Raw genomic sequence first — 10292 nt, forward strand, 5'->3', positions numbered from 1 at the left:
GTTTATTCTCCTCACTGAACTTTATATCCAAGGACAAGAATGGAAAGAGAAAATCTTGCATATTTAAGCATTTTTCATCAAAGATCATAATGCATACTATACATATAATATGCACACATTACATGCATGTAATAATGCACTAAGTAGTTTGATACATTTAGTATAATGCAAAGGAGTATTCTCTTTGAAGAAACATGGATTCTAAAGAAAAAAGTCAAAGTTGGAAGGTCACATAAGGGCTAGGGGTAGTAACAGGACATGGTTTTTTCTTAGTCTTCTGCCTGTGGCTGCCAAAGTATTCTCTGAAGAATTTGTGACAGAGGCCCCTTCCTTTCAAAGCTTGTCATGTCATAAAAAGAAAAAAGATCTCTTTCTTTGGAGGTACATTTGTAGGCACAGGAGGATCTTTTTAAGTTAAAAAGTTTTGGACATCTTTTTTGTTTTAGGAGTCTGGAGCTTGCTTCCACATGCCTGGTTTGAAAGGAGAGGATAAGACTACAACTCTATGGGGTTAGAGATGAGAAAAAAAATGGCCTGTCTGGGTGTGTCTGCTCTCCCTCCACTGCACTTCTGACACCCTTCATGCAGGGGCTGCAGGATAAGAGAGTTGCATTGCTTTAGAGCCTTGTGGCCATCTGGACATTTTCTTTGCATTGTAATAATTTTGATCTGTTCCTCAGGCTCTTTATTGAGAAACTACCAAAGCATCAGGATTACAAATCTGCTGCCAATCATGAAAAGAAAGACACAGTAAAGGTGGGTCTTCACTTTCATTGTTGCCCATCTAAAAGCTTCAAAGCAGAACAAACTTACTTCAAGATAAAAGTAGTAGCCTCTGCATTTGAGCATCAAATGCTGCCATGAGCTGTAAGGCCATTTCACTAGAAGAGTTATAAAGCAGCAGGTATGGTACAGTAGGAGGGTGATCTTGAATCATTTGGGGAAACATTTTCCCATCACTGACTTGACTTAAGTCTTCTTTTTAATTCTCTACCTACTTTTTTGGCATTATTCTAATTCTGCTTTCTGTTTTGTATCTCAGAAATTAAAGGAGATTGCATTTCCCAAAGCAGAGGAGCTGAAGGCAGAACTGTTAAAATGATATACCAAAGAACATAGAGAATTTAATGAAGAAAAGGTTATATATAACAGCACAGAAAAAAAAAAGGAAATTATTTTTGTTTCCTGGGATTGTAGTATGATATTTCAGCCAATACTGTGATTTTTGTGTGTGTGCTGTTTCACTTGGGGGCGGGGCAAAGCCCAGAAACTCAATGAAGTAGAACAACAGTGGGTAGTCTGAGTATTCTAACATGGATTTAACCTACTTGTCCAAGAAGGTGACTTGAGAGACAGAAAATATATTCCCTATCTGCTATATCTAGAGCAAGAACTTTAAGAATAGTGAAAATTTTCACCAAAACATAGGTTTTTAGATCAGAGAATGTGGGGGTTTGATTCACATTTGGATATACCTGAAACTGTTTATAATAATTGCTTTTTCAAGCTATTTTCACATAATTCTTGTCAAGAAGAGTAAGATAAAGCATGTGGGGAAACTCAAAGTGCAAGTACCAAAGGCCAGATGTGAATACATACTATAGACATCACATGTTATTGTATAGTTGACTGCTGGGCTCCATTCTGTACTCTGATGTTGAAAGTTAGCAAAGGGGTGAACAGCTATGAGGTGTATATTTCTAAAGCACTCAGTGAGTGAAAACTTGAATGAACATGGTTATTACTTAATATTTCTTGTTTAAAATGTCACTCACTATTGAACTTATCACAAGAAAAATTTTGGAGGCTTCATTTTGGGTTAAAATTCAATAGATACCCCCAACATACCGGGTATAAGCTTGAATTTGATTTTATTTTATGCCTTACTTGGGATAGAGAATATATACATGGCACAGTTAGAAAATGAAACTATATAATACAGATTATGGAGTACAGACAAAAAGTTACATCAAGATTTTGGTAAAGAAAATGCATTGAGTAGAGTCATTGGGGGAGGGTACTGAAAGGATTGGGACCTCAACTGTCCATGAAGATAGATATATGGTGACCAGATAGAAAAGAGTGGTGACTCTATTCTATGGGCATAGAGGTACTGAAGGAAGCATGAATGCTGTGTTGGGAAATCAGGCCAGAACAGAAGTACATTTTGTAAATCTCCCTGCTAAAAACCTTGTTTTCCTGGGGTGTGAAGTCACCTAAGATGTGAACCGTTAGTCTAAATCCTTTTCTTTCTTTGTAGAAGAATGAAGTGGAGGAATTTGCCCAGACAATGACCATCAAGCAAGACCAGAAAAGGAAAAACAGAAGGTAGCACAACAGAAGCAGCAACAGTTGGAACAGGAATAGTTCCATGCCTTTGAGGAGATGATTCGGAACCAGGAGCTAGAAAAAGAACGACCGAAAATTGTACAGGAGTTTAGGAAGGTGGATCCTGGCCTAAGTGGCCCACTGGTGCCTGACTTGGAAAAGCCCTCCTTAGATGTTTTCCCCACCTCACCTATCTCATCCACATAGCCTTCAGACTAATACAACTGTAAGGCCAGCTAAGCCACCTGTGATGGATAGGTCCTTGAAACCTGGATCACTGAGCAACTCAGAAAGTAGCGAGTACATTTGCTGAAGTCGTCTTCTTTCTTAGTTTCAGCTGAACAGAGTATCATTCTGGGGAGTCAGCCTAGGAGTACCTCCAGTGATCCCAATGATTAAGCTTTGGTCACAGAAACCTATTTAATAAGCATCACCATACTGTGTTCTATCATACTCGCTATATTACAAAAGTAGCTTTTGCATAAACCATACAGTTTGCCTGGGGCCGGATTGATTTTCTGAAGAGCAAATACTATTCTTGAAAGTTAGACACTGAACTTCTAAGGGTTATACAGAGATTTGAAATGTTCAGTGAATTAAAGACCACTGATAACTTTTCACAAAAATAAATTCAAAATTTATAAATACCATTGTGCAATTCAACAACTGACTTTTTTTTTCACTTTGATTCTGTTTTGTTTTGCATTTCATATATTATCCAGTTTCACATTCTCACAGGATCAGCAACGACAACAGCCACCAAGTCTCCCAAGTCTGCAGTGGCAAAATGGTCACAGCCGCGGCTGAAGAGAAAGTGCTGATAACGCTCGCAAAAACAAAACAACATTGCACAATGTTGCCTTCATTTTTCTAAAACCAAAACCTGACACCAGAGCTCAATGCTGAAGAACAGAAACCCTTTTCTTCTTCATGCCTCAAACTAAATATTAAACCTACCTGACAGGGAGAACAAGGTCTCTTTAATAATTAATGGAACACACATGAAAAATCCTCTTGGATGCATAAATATTTCATGACACAGGTACAAAAATACTTTTCACGTTTTGGTTGGTTTCAAGGTTTGGAAAGAGGGGCGCGGTGGTGGGTGCACTGTGGAGAGGTGAACGGTGGTTGCTCCTGGCTGCAGGCCCATCTGAAAAGGGGGCGGTGGAACCTGATTTGACTGGGGGACCTGGGCAGACACTGTCTCCTGGCTGGGTGGTGGCTATGGAGCCTGGAAGTGTGTGGAGGTGGGGACAGGGTCGGCCAGGTACCCCACCCCCGGCAGCGGGGCTTGGGCCTCCCTGAAGAGAGCGGGTGTAGGGGTGGGGTGTGGAGTGAGGAACCAGGCAAGATGAACCCCTGGTGGCTAGGACATGTTGCTATGGTGACAGTGAGAACAAACTGTACACTCACACAGATACAAGTGTGAGTGTCTTCATTCATGCCAGAAAACATGCAAAATCAAATGGCTTTTTTCAAGGTGGAGTTCATGGAAGTAAGTCTCGCGTGGGGTTGGGTCTTCCTGGGTCCCAGCGAGGCCTCCAAGCTGGATCTGGGTGCCCCGCTAGAAAGTCCCCAAGTCCTCCTGGGAGGCCTTGGAGAAAGGCTTTGGGGTACAGAACAGGGCACAGGGGAGGAGAGAAGGGAAACAGGAAGCAGTCCACGGAGTCAGGCTTCAGATTCGCAGTCTCTGGAGGGCTGTAGCAGCTCTGCGCACGCTGCCTGGGGTGGTGGGAACTCAAGGCGCCCATTCTGGCGCCACCACAGGTTCCAGAACCAGCTCCCTGGTGACTGAGGAACTAACAGAACTGACCAAACTTCCATCCTTGCTGGGTGATGTCAGAGGAAGGATACCAGCGCACTTGAGCCAGGAGGGCAGCGGCGGCCGCAGCAGTGGTGACCGGATAGGTGAACGCAGCATGGGAGATGACTGGGGTCAGTTCTGTGGTGTACAGGGGATAAGGGGCCCAGGCTTCTGGAGACGCAGGGATCAGAGCTACCCCCATCAGGTCATAGGGGTACCATGCAATGAAGTGTACTCCGAGGGACAGGTGCGTGTTGCTGGGATTCCGTGTTGCTATTAGCTTGCTCTTGGCCATCTTGGTGTTGGCTTTGGCAAACTCTAGCCTCAGGATCTGCGGGTTCTCCGGATCAAAGCGGATACCGCTCAGTGCATTCTTGGCTGCTTCTGCTCCTGTCCGGCTGTCAAAGATCACAAAACCAACAGACTGTCTTGCAGTGAGTTTGATCAGGGACCCTTCGTACCCCTTGAAATGCCGGAAAAGCAGGTAAAGTTCTCTGGGTTTAATGTCCACAGGGAGGCCGCTGACAAACGGTGTCCGGACCTCCTACTCCGGGGTGCCGCCGGGGCCGGTGCCCGAGCCCTCGGAGTCTGTGCCGGTGCTGCGCTCGCCGTCTGGCTTCAGGGTGCTCGTGGTGTAGGGGGCGACGGGGGAGGGCGCACGCGGGGCGAGGGTGTCGGCCCCGGCGGGAGGCGGGAAGGGGCGCGGTGAGCTCCGGGGGTGTGGGCGGGGTGGCGAGGTGGCCACGGGGAGGCGAGAGGGGCGGCCGCCGCGTCGGGTTTGGTGCGGGGGCGGGCGGGGGGAAGCGGGCGCCAGAGCCTAGCGCACAGCCGCCACCTCCGCCTTTTCACTGCGACCCAACAACTGACCTTAAAAAAAAAAAGACTACTGAAGTGTGTTTGCCCTAAAAGCATTCCTAATCCTTAAGGAACTTAGTCAAGGTAAACATTGTCTATAGTTGGTGATAACTCAGTCTAGCCATAAAAACTAGTTGGCAGTCTTTCTTCCTCTCACCAACAATTGGCAATCAGAAAATAGCTATAGGGACAACCTGATGAGTCTACTTTGATCATTAAAATAAAATTTTGAGGTTAGGAATCAACTTTCAAATAGTCATTTAAAGAAGTCAGCTTTGCAGAAGGTCCTTTTGAAAGTACAATGTAAGAATGGATGCTGGGCATGGTGGTTCACACCTATAATCCTAGCACTTTGGGAGGCTGAGGTGAGAGGATTGCCTGAGCCCATGTGTTCGAGACCAGCCTGGGCAACTTGGTGAAACCTCATCTCTACAATAAATCAAAAAATTAGCTTGTCATGGTGGCTAATAATAGTTCCAGTTACTTGGATGGCTGAGGCAGAAGGATCGCCTGAGACTGGTAGGTTGAGGCTGTGGTGCTACTGTACTCCAGCCTGGGTGACAGAGTGAGACTCAAAAAAAAAAAAAAAAGAATGGGTAAGGAGGACTGGACCCTGAAACCTGGCCTTTAGAGCTTCTCCTCGTTTATTTGGTGGGCCTATCTCCCAATACTGTTCTTTTATACAAAGCCTATACGCTGGTGAAATTGGACTATCATGTTCCCAGAATATTCCCTAACTATCTTACCCACAGAAGTCTGTTAACATTTGCCTTCTACCTATAATCTCCTTTCTCTGTTTTTGCCTTCCTTTTTTTTTTTTTTGAAGATTTTCCAGATTCCCTCCCTTCAATCAGAATGATTCAGTCTCCTTATAACTCCTAGAGCTCTTTTTATCTCTAATGCAATTTAGATAAATCTTCTGATAGCATTGTCATTTGTCAATAACTAGATTTTAACTTCTTGCAGGTTAGGGTTTGAGTCTTACTCATATTTGTGTTCCCTGTAGGCTGAGCACAGTGTTTACTAGGTATGTACTTGGTAAGTGATTATTGAATTGAAAAGAAAGGACTGTGCCAAATCGAATTCATAATCCTTAGATACCATCATCAGATGACGGTGTGATTGTCTCCTGGTCTGACTTTGTTATCTTTCCAGCAATTCAAATCTTGCTGCCAAATGTACAGAGGCAGGACATCTTTTTTTCACTTTTTTTTAAAATATGAAAATATATCTGTGAAAGATGCTTCCTAACTTTAGCTTGCTGGCTCTCTCACAGAGTATCTTCTCCATGGTGTTCAGAAACTGAGTCCATTCTTGGCATCCAGGAGTAGGTTTTATGAGCAGCTTTGTTCATGCCTTTTTTGGGGAACAAGACTCTATTTTTTATTCTGTTCTGGTTTGGCATTTTAATTCTCTTCCAAAAGACTAAGTTTAGAAGTAAGTAACTACCTAAATTATTTTCCTTTATCCAGAGTATATACTGGTATATTTCTTTGAAAGTCATACTCTGATATTCTTTTCTGAGAAAAAAGAGATTTAAAATTGAAATAAAAGTTCAGATGAATGGGCAGTGCCTTAGTTCATTCTGTTCTGCTGTAAGAGAATACCAGAGACTGGGTGATTTATAATGAACAGAAATGCATTTGGCTTACAATTCCAGAGACCGGGAAGTCCAAGCTTGAGGGACCACATCTGGCGAGGGTCTTCCTGCTGCATCCTATGGTAGAAGGGTAGACGGACGAAAAGAGTCCTAATAACCTCATCGCCACTCACTTTTGCATTGGGTATAAAGTTTCCAATGCATGAACTTGGTACACATTCAGATCATAGCAGGGAAGTGATTTTTTAAATCCTTTGTATTAGCTTACAACAGAAAACTTCTGAGTATCTCAGGAACTTTTCTCAAATTAGTTCATACTTTCCTTAGCCTGAATGACTAAAATCTACCCTTTCTTTTCTTGAAGTAGTGTGTTCCCAATAGCTGTGACCAGAGGTTGAAAAAGAGACTTTGTGACCCTTTTTTGTGCCATTAGGATTAGATCGCCACTCACTGCCTGAAGTTGGCAGGATTCCAGTGATTCAGCATTGCTCTCCCAGAGTTCTGCTTGGGGAGGTTTAGCCCCAGTGATCTCAGACTTTCCTCCTTTCTCTATTACAGTTCCTACAATTGGTGGATTGTATCATGTGGTGGTGCCCGGGAGGCTATGCCCACAGTTTCTCCAGTTAGCCAGTGCCAACACTGACCGGGGGTAGAGACATGTGGAATTCTCTGTGGAAAACTGGTAAAAAAAAATTAAAAAACTCTTTTCTCTTTCGTCCCCCTTAGCCTCTCATGGTCCTGAAAAGATATCCAGTGTCAGTTACTCTTTGCATTGATCCCTCCACTGATGGGAACCATGGACTATATAATGTAGTGTCACTATATAATATAGTATCAATTTGGTGATCCTGTATTTGATTTTCAGAGCTCCTTGAATTAAAGTGGTTATTTTAAAACTAGTGGTAAAAAAAAATACCTAATTTTAAACTGGGCAGAAAGATCCAGTATTATCTGTATATCATTTTTTGAGCAGCTACTTTATAATAGAACTCCAGAATATAAAAATATGTAAAGCACAAAAAGCACCCAGTCACTTTGGAAAGATAGGAGGCATACACCAAAGGTAAACAGCATGCTGAATAGTATATATGTGCAATATGAACACTAGGAATTTTGAGGATAGAAAGATCACTGACTAGAGGCACTTAAATCCCATTACTGACGAATGAATAAATGAATGAAATGGAATAGACTAAAATTGAACCTTAAAGGATGAAAAGGACTTAAGGAAACAGTGAAAGGGAAACCACTTTAGATATGAGCAAAGAAAGGGCAGTGGTACTCTACCCAGAGCTTCTCAAGAACCATGAGTATACTTGTTTGACTACAATGGAAACTTCCCACAAGGCTGTGGTGTTTGCCTAGGCTGTGAGTTTTGTGGTTGGTCTCTGCATCTGTGTTTTGTAGAGCACTCCAGGCAGTGCACATGAGCAGCCAAGGATGTGAATCACTGAGGTGGGGATTATGCTGAGTGGGCAGGGCCTTCACTTGTACAGATGCTTAACTTTCCACATAGTGGGGTTACATGAGTGCCAGGGAATTGTGACAGCTGTTTTCTCATTTGGCAGATGAGAAATGAATTTACCATTACCAATGTTCTCATCCCCAAGCAAAGTGCTGGGTCTGATTATTGCAACACAGAGAATGAAGAACTTTTCCTCATACAGGATCAGCAGGGTCTCATCACGCTGGACTGGATTCATGTAAGTAATTCTGAGTTCTCAGAGGGTTAGCCTCCTCTTCTCTTGTGGTGTTATAAACATATTGCTTGTTTCTTTCTTTGAACAGAATAAATTATATTCATATCCTTCATTGTTTTTCTTTCCTTTGGATACAGAGCTTAGCCTACTTGACTGCTTGCATTACAGTATTGATTTCTGGGAACTATTTAGGGCTTTTTAAAAATTTATAGTTTATTTTTTAATAAAAATTGATTGGTTTTCCTGAAGTTCTAATCTCCTTCTGAGTGTGAATGGTGATGGGATGCTGGCCTAGAATTTGTGTGAGTATTGACCCTAGAGACTATGCCGACTTTGTACAAATGATGTTTCTGAAAAGTATATAAATAAAAATATTTTAAATGAGCCAAGGAAGTTAATTGAGATGCTTGCATTTGGTCTTCTGAAAACAGCATGTACCTTTATGTAAACCAGAAGGGCCACCAATATACATGATTTTCAAGTGTTTGCATATCTTGGGCAGTCTTCCAATAATGTTCAGCCAAAATATAATTCCCTCCCTAAAGATTATGTTTTAATTTTTCTTTTTATCACTTCTCAACCTCTCACTCTCACAGACCAAACCGTTTTTCATGTTAAGTGACAGTGATAGATAAATTGGCTTATTCCTGGATTTGGGAAGATTACACAGAGTTGTATACCAGAATTTGGGGCATATTGACCAGTGAGGCAGCTCCTTGTGCCTTCTGTCATCTTTTGTTTGTTTGTTGGTTGGTTGGTTGTTTGTTTTGAGATAAAGTCTTACTCTGTCATCCAGGCTAGAGTGCTTTGATACCATCATAGCTCACTATAGCCTCAAACTCCTGGGCTCAACCAATCCTCTTCCTTCAGCCTCCCAAGTAGCTTGGACTACAGTCATACACCATATGCCCAACTAATTTTCTTATTTTTGTAGAGACAGGATCTCTCTATGTTGCCCAGACTGGTTTCAAACTCCTGGGTTAAAGCAGTCTTCCCTCCTTAACCTCCCAAAGTGTTGAGATTATAGGCATGAGCCAGTGCACCCAGCCCATTCTTTCTTCCAATGAATTACATTAATATTGACTGATTTGGCTATTATGTATTACCCACATTGTAGTTGACGGAGGAGAGAAAATGTTTTCCTTATCTGCCAGGGGATACAAATTTTAGTAAGATATAATTTTTTAGCCTCATAAAGGAGATTAGACAATTAATAACTGTACATGAGACAAAGTGTGCTAAGGACCTTAAGAGGTGCCAGTGAAACACTGTGGAATTCAGAGGAAGGAGGGATCATACCTGATATGGTTTAGTAGAATTTAGAGAGGCTGGGCCAAGGGAGAGTTCCATGTGGAGGAGACAGTGTAGGGAATAGGAAGATTGTGTTCCTGAAGCACTGGGTGGTTCAGCTTGGTGGGATTTATATTCAAATTAGGAGACAGTGATATATAACATTTTAACATGATTGGAGCCATGTTCTGGAGGATCTTGGGTAGACAGGCAGAATTGTTCTGCTTTTTAGTAAGTGGAGAACAAAAGTTTTTGAGGAGAGCAAATGATATAATCAAAGCCACACTTTAGAAATTTTAACATAAAGGCAGTTTTAAAGTAGGCTGTGGCAGGGATATCATTTAAGAGGTTACTGTGCTGATAAAATCTAATAATTATGAGAGGCAGGGCGATGCCAGTGTGTTTGGGAAGGAGGAGATGAATGTCGGATTTCAGAGGATTTGGGAAATAAGTAATAGAGGATGATGACTCAGAGTCAAGGATGACTCAGAGATGTGGGACCTGGCGATGATCATTTCATAGGCAGAAATAAGGGATCCAGGAGGGAGACTTACTTTGGCTGTGGGGTTCAACTCTGAGCATTTTGAGTGGTATAGTGAGACATCAAATCATTGGAGGTAGTATATTAGGAAGTTTGGGATGTGAGACTAGAACTTGGGAGCAAGGTCAAAGCTGGAAAGGGACCTGAGAGTGTGAAAAGGCCCTTGGAAAC

The 10292-nt window shown here is 42.3% G+C and overlaps 2 pseudogenes; one reads left to right on the plus strand and one right to left on the minus strand.

Moving 5' to 3' along the window:
* The first annotated feature begins 680 nt into the window (after positions 1-680).
* LOC103253197 lies at positions 681-8293 on the plus strand (annotated as a pseudogene).
* Positions 4131-6094, minus strand: LOC103253196 (annotated as a pseudogene).
* Positions 8294-10292: the final 1999 nt, after the last annotated feature.

The sequence above is a fragment of the Carlito syrichta genome, unplaced genomic scaffold, assembly GCF_000164805.1.
Source record: "Carlito syrichta isolate Samal-C Ts95f unplaced genomic scaffold, Tarsius_syrichta-2.0.1 Scaffold208027, whole genome shotgun sequence".
NCBI classification, from domain to species: Eukaryota; Metazoa; Chordata; class Mammalia; order Primates; family Tarsiidae; genus Carlito; species Carlito syrichta.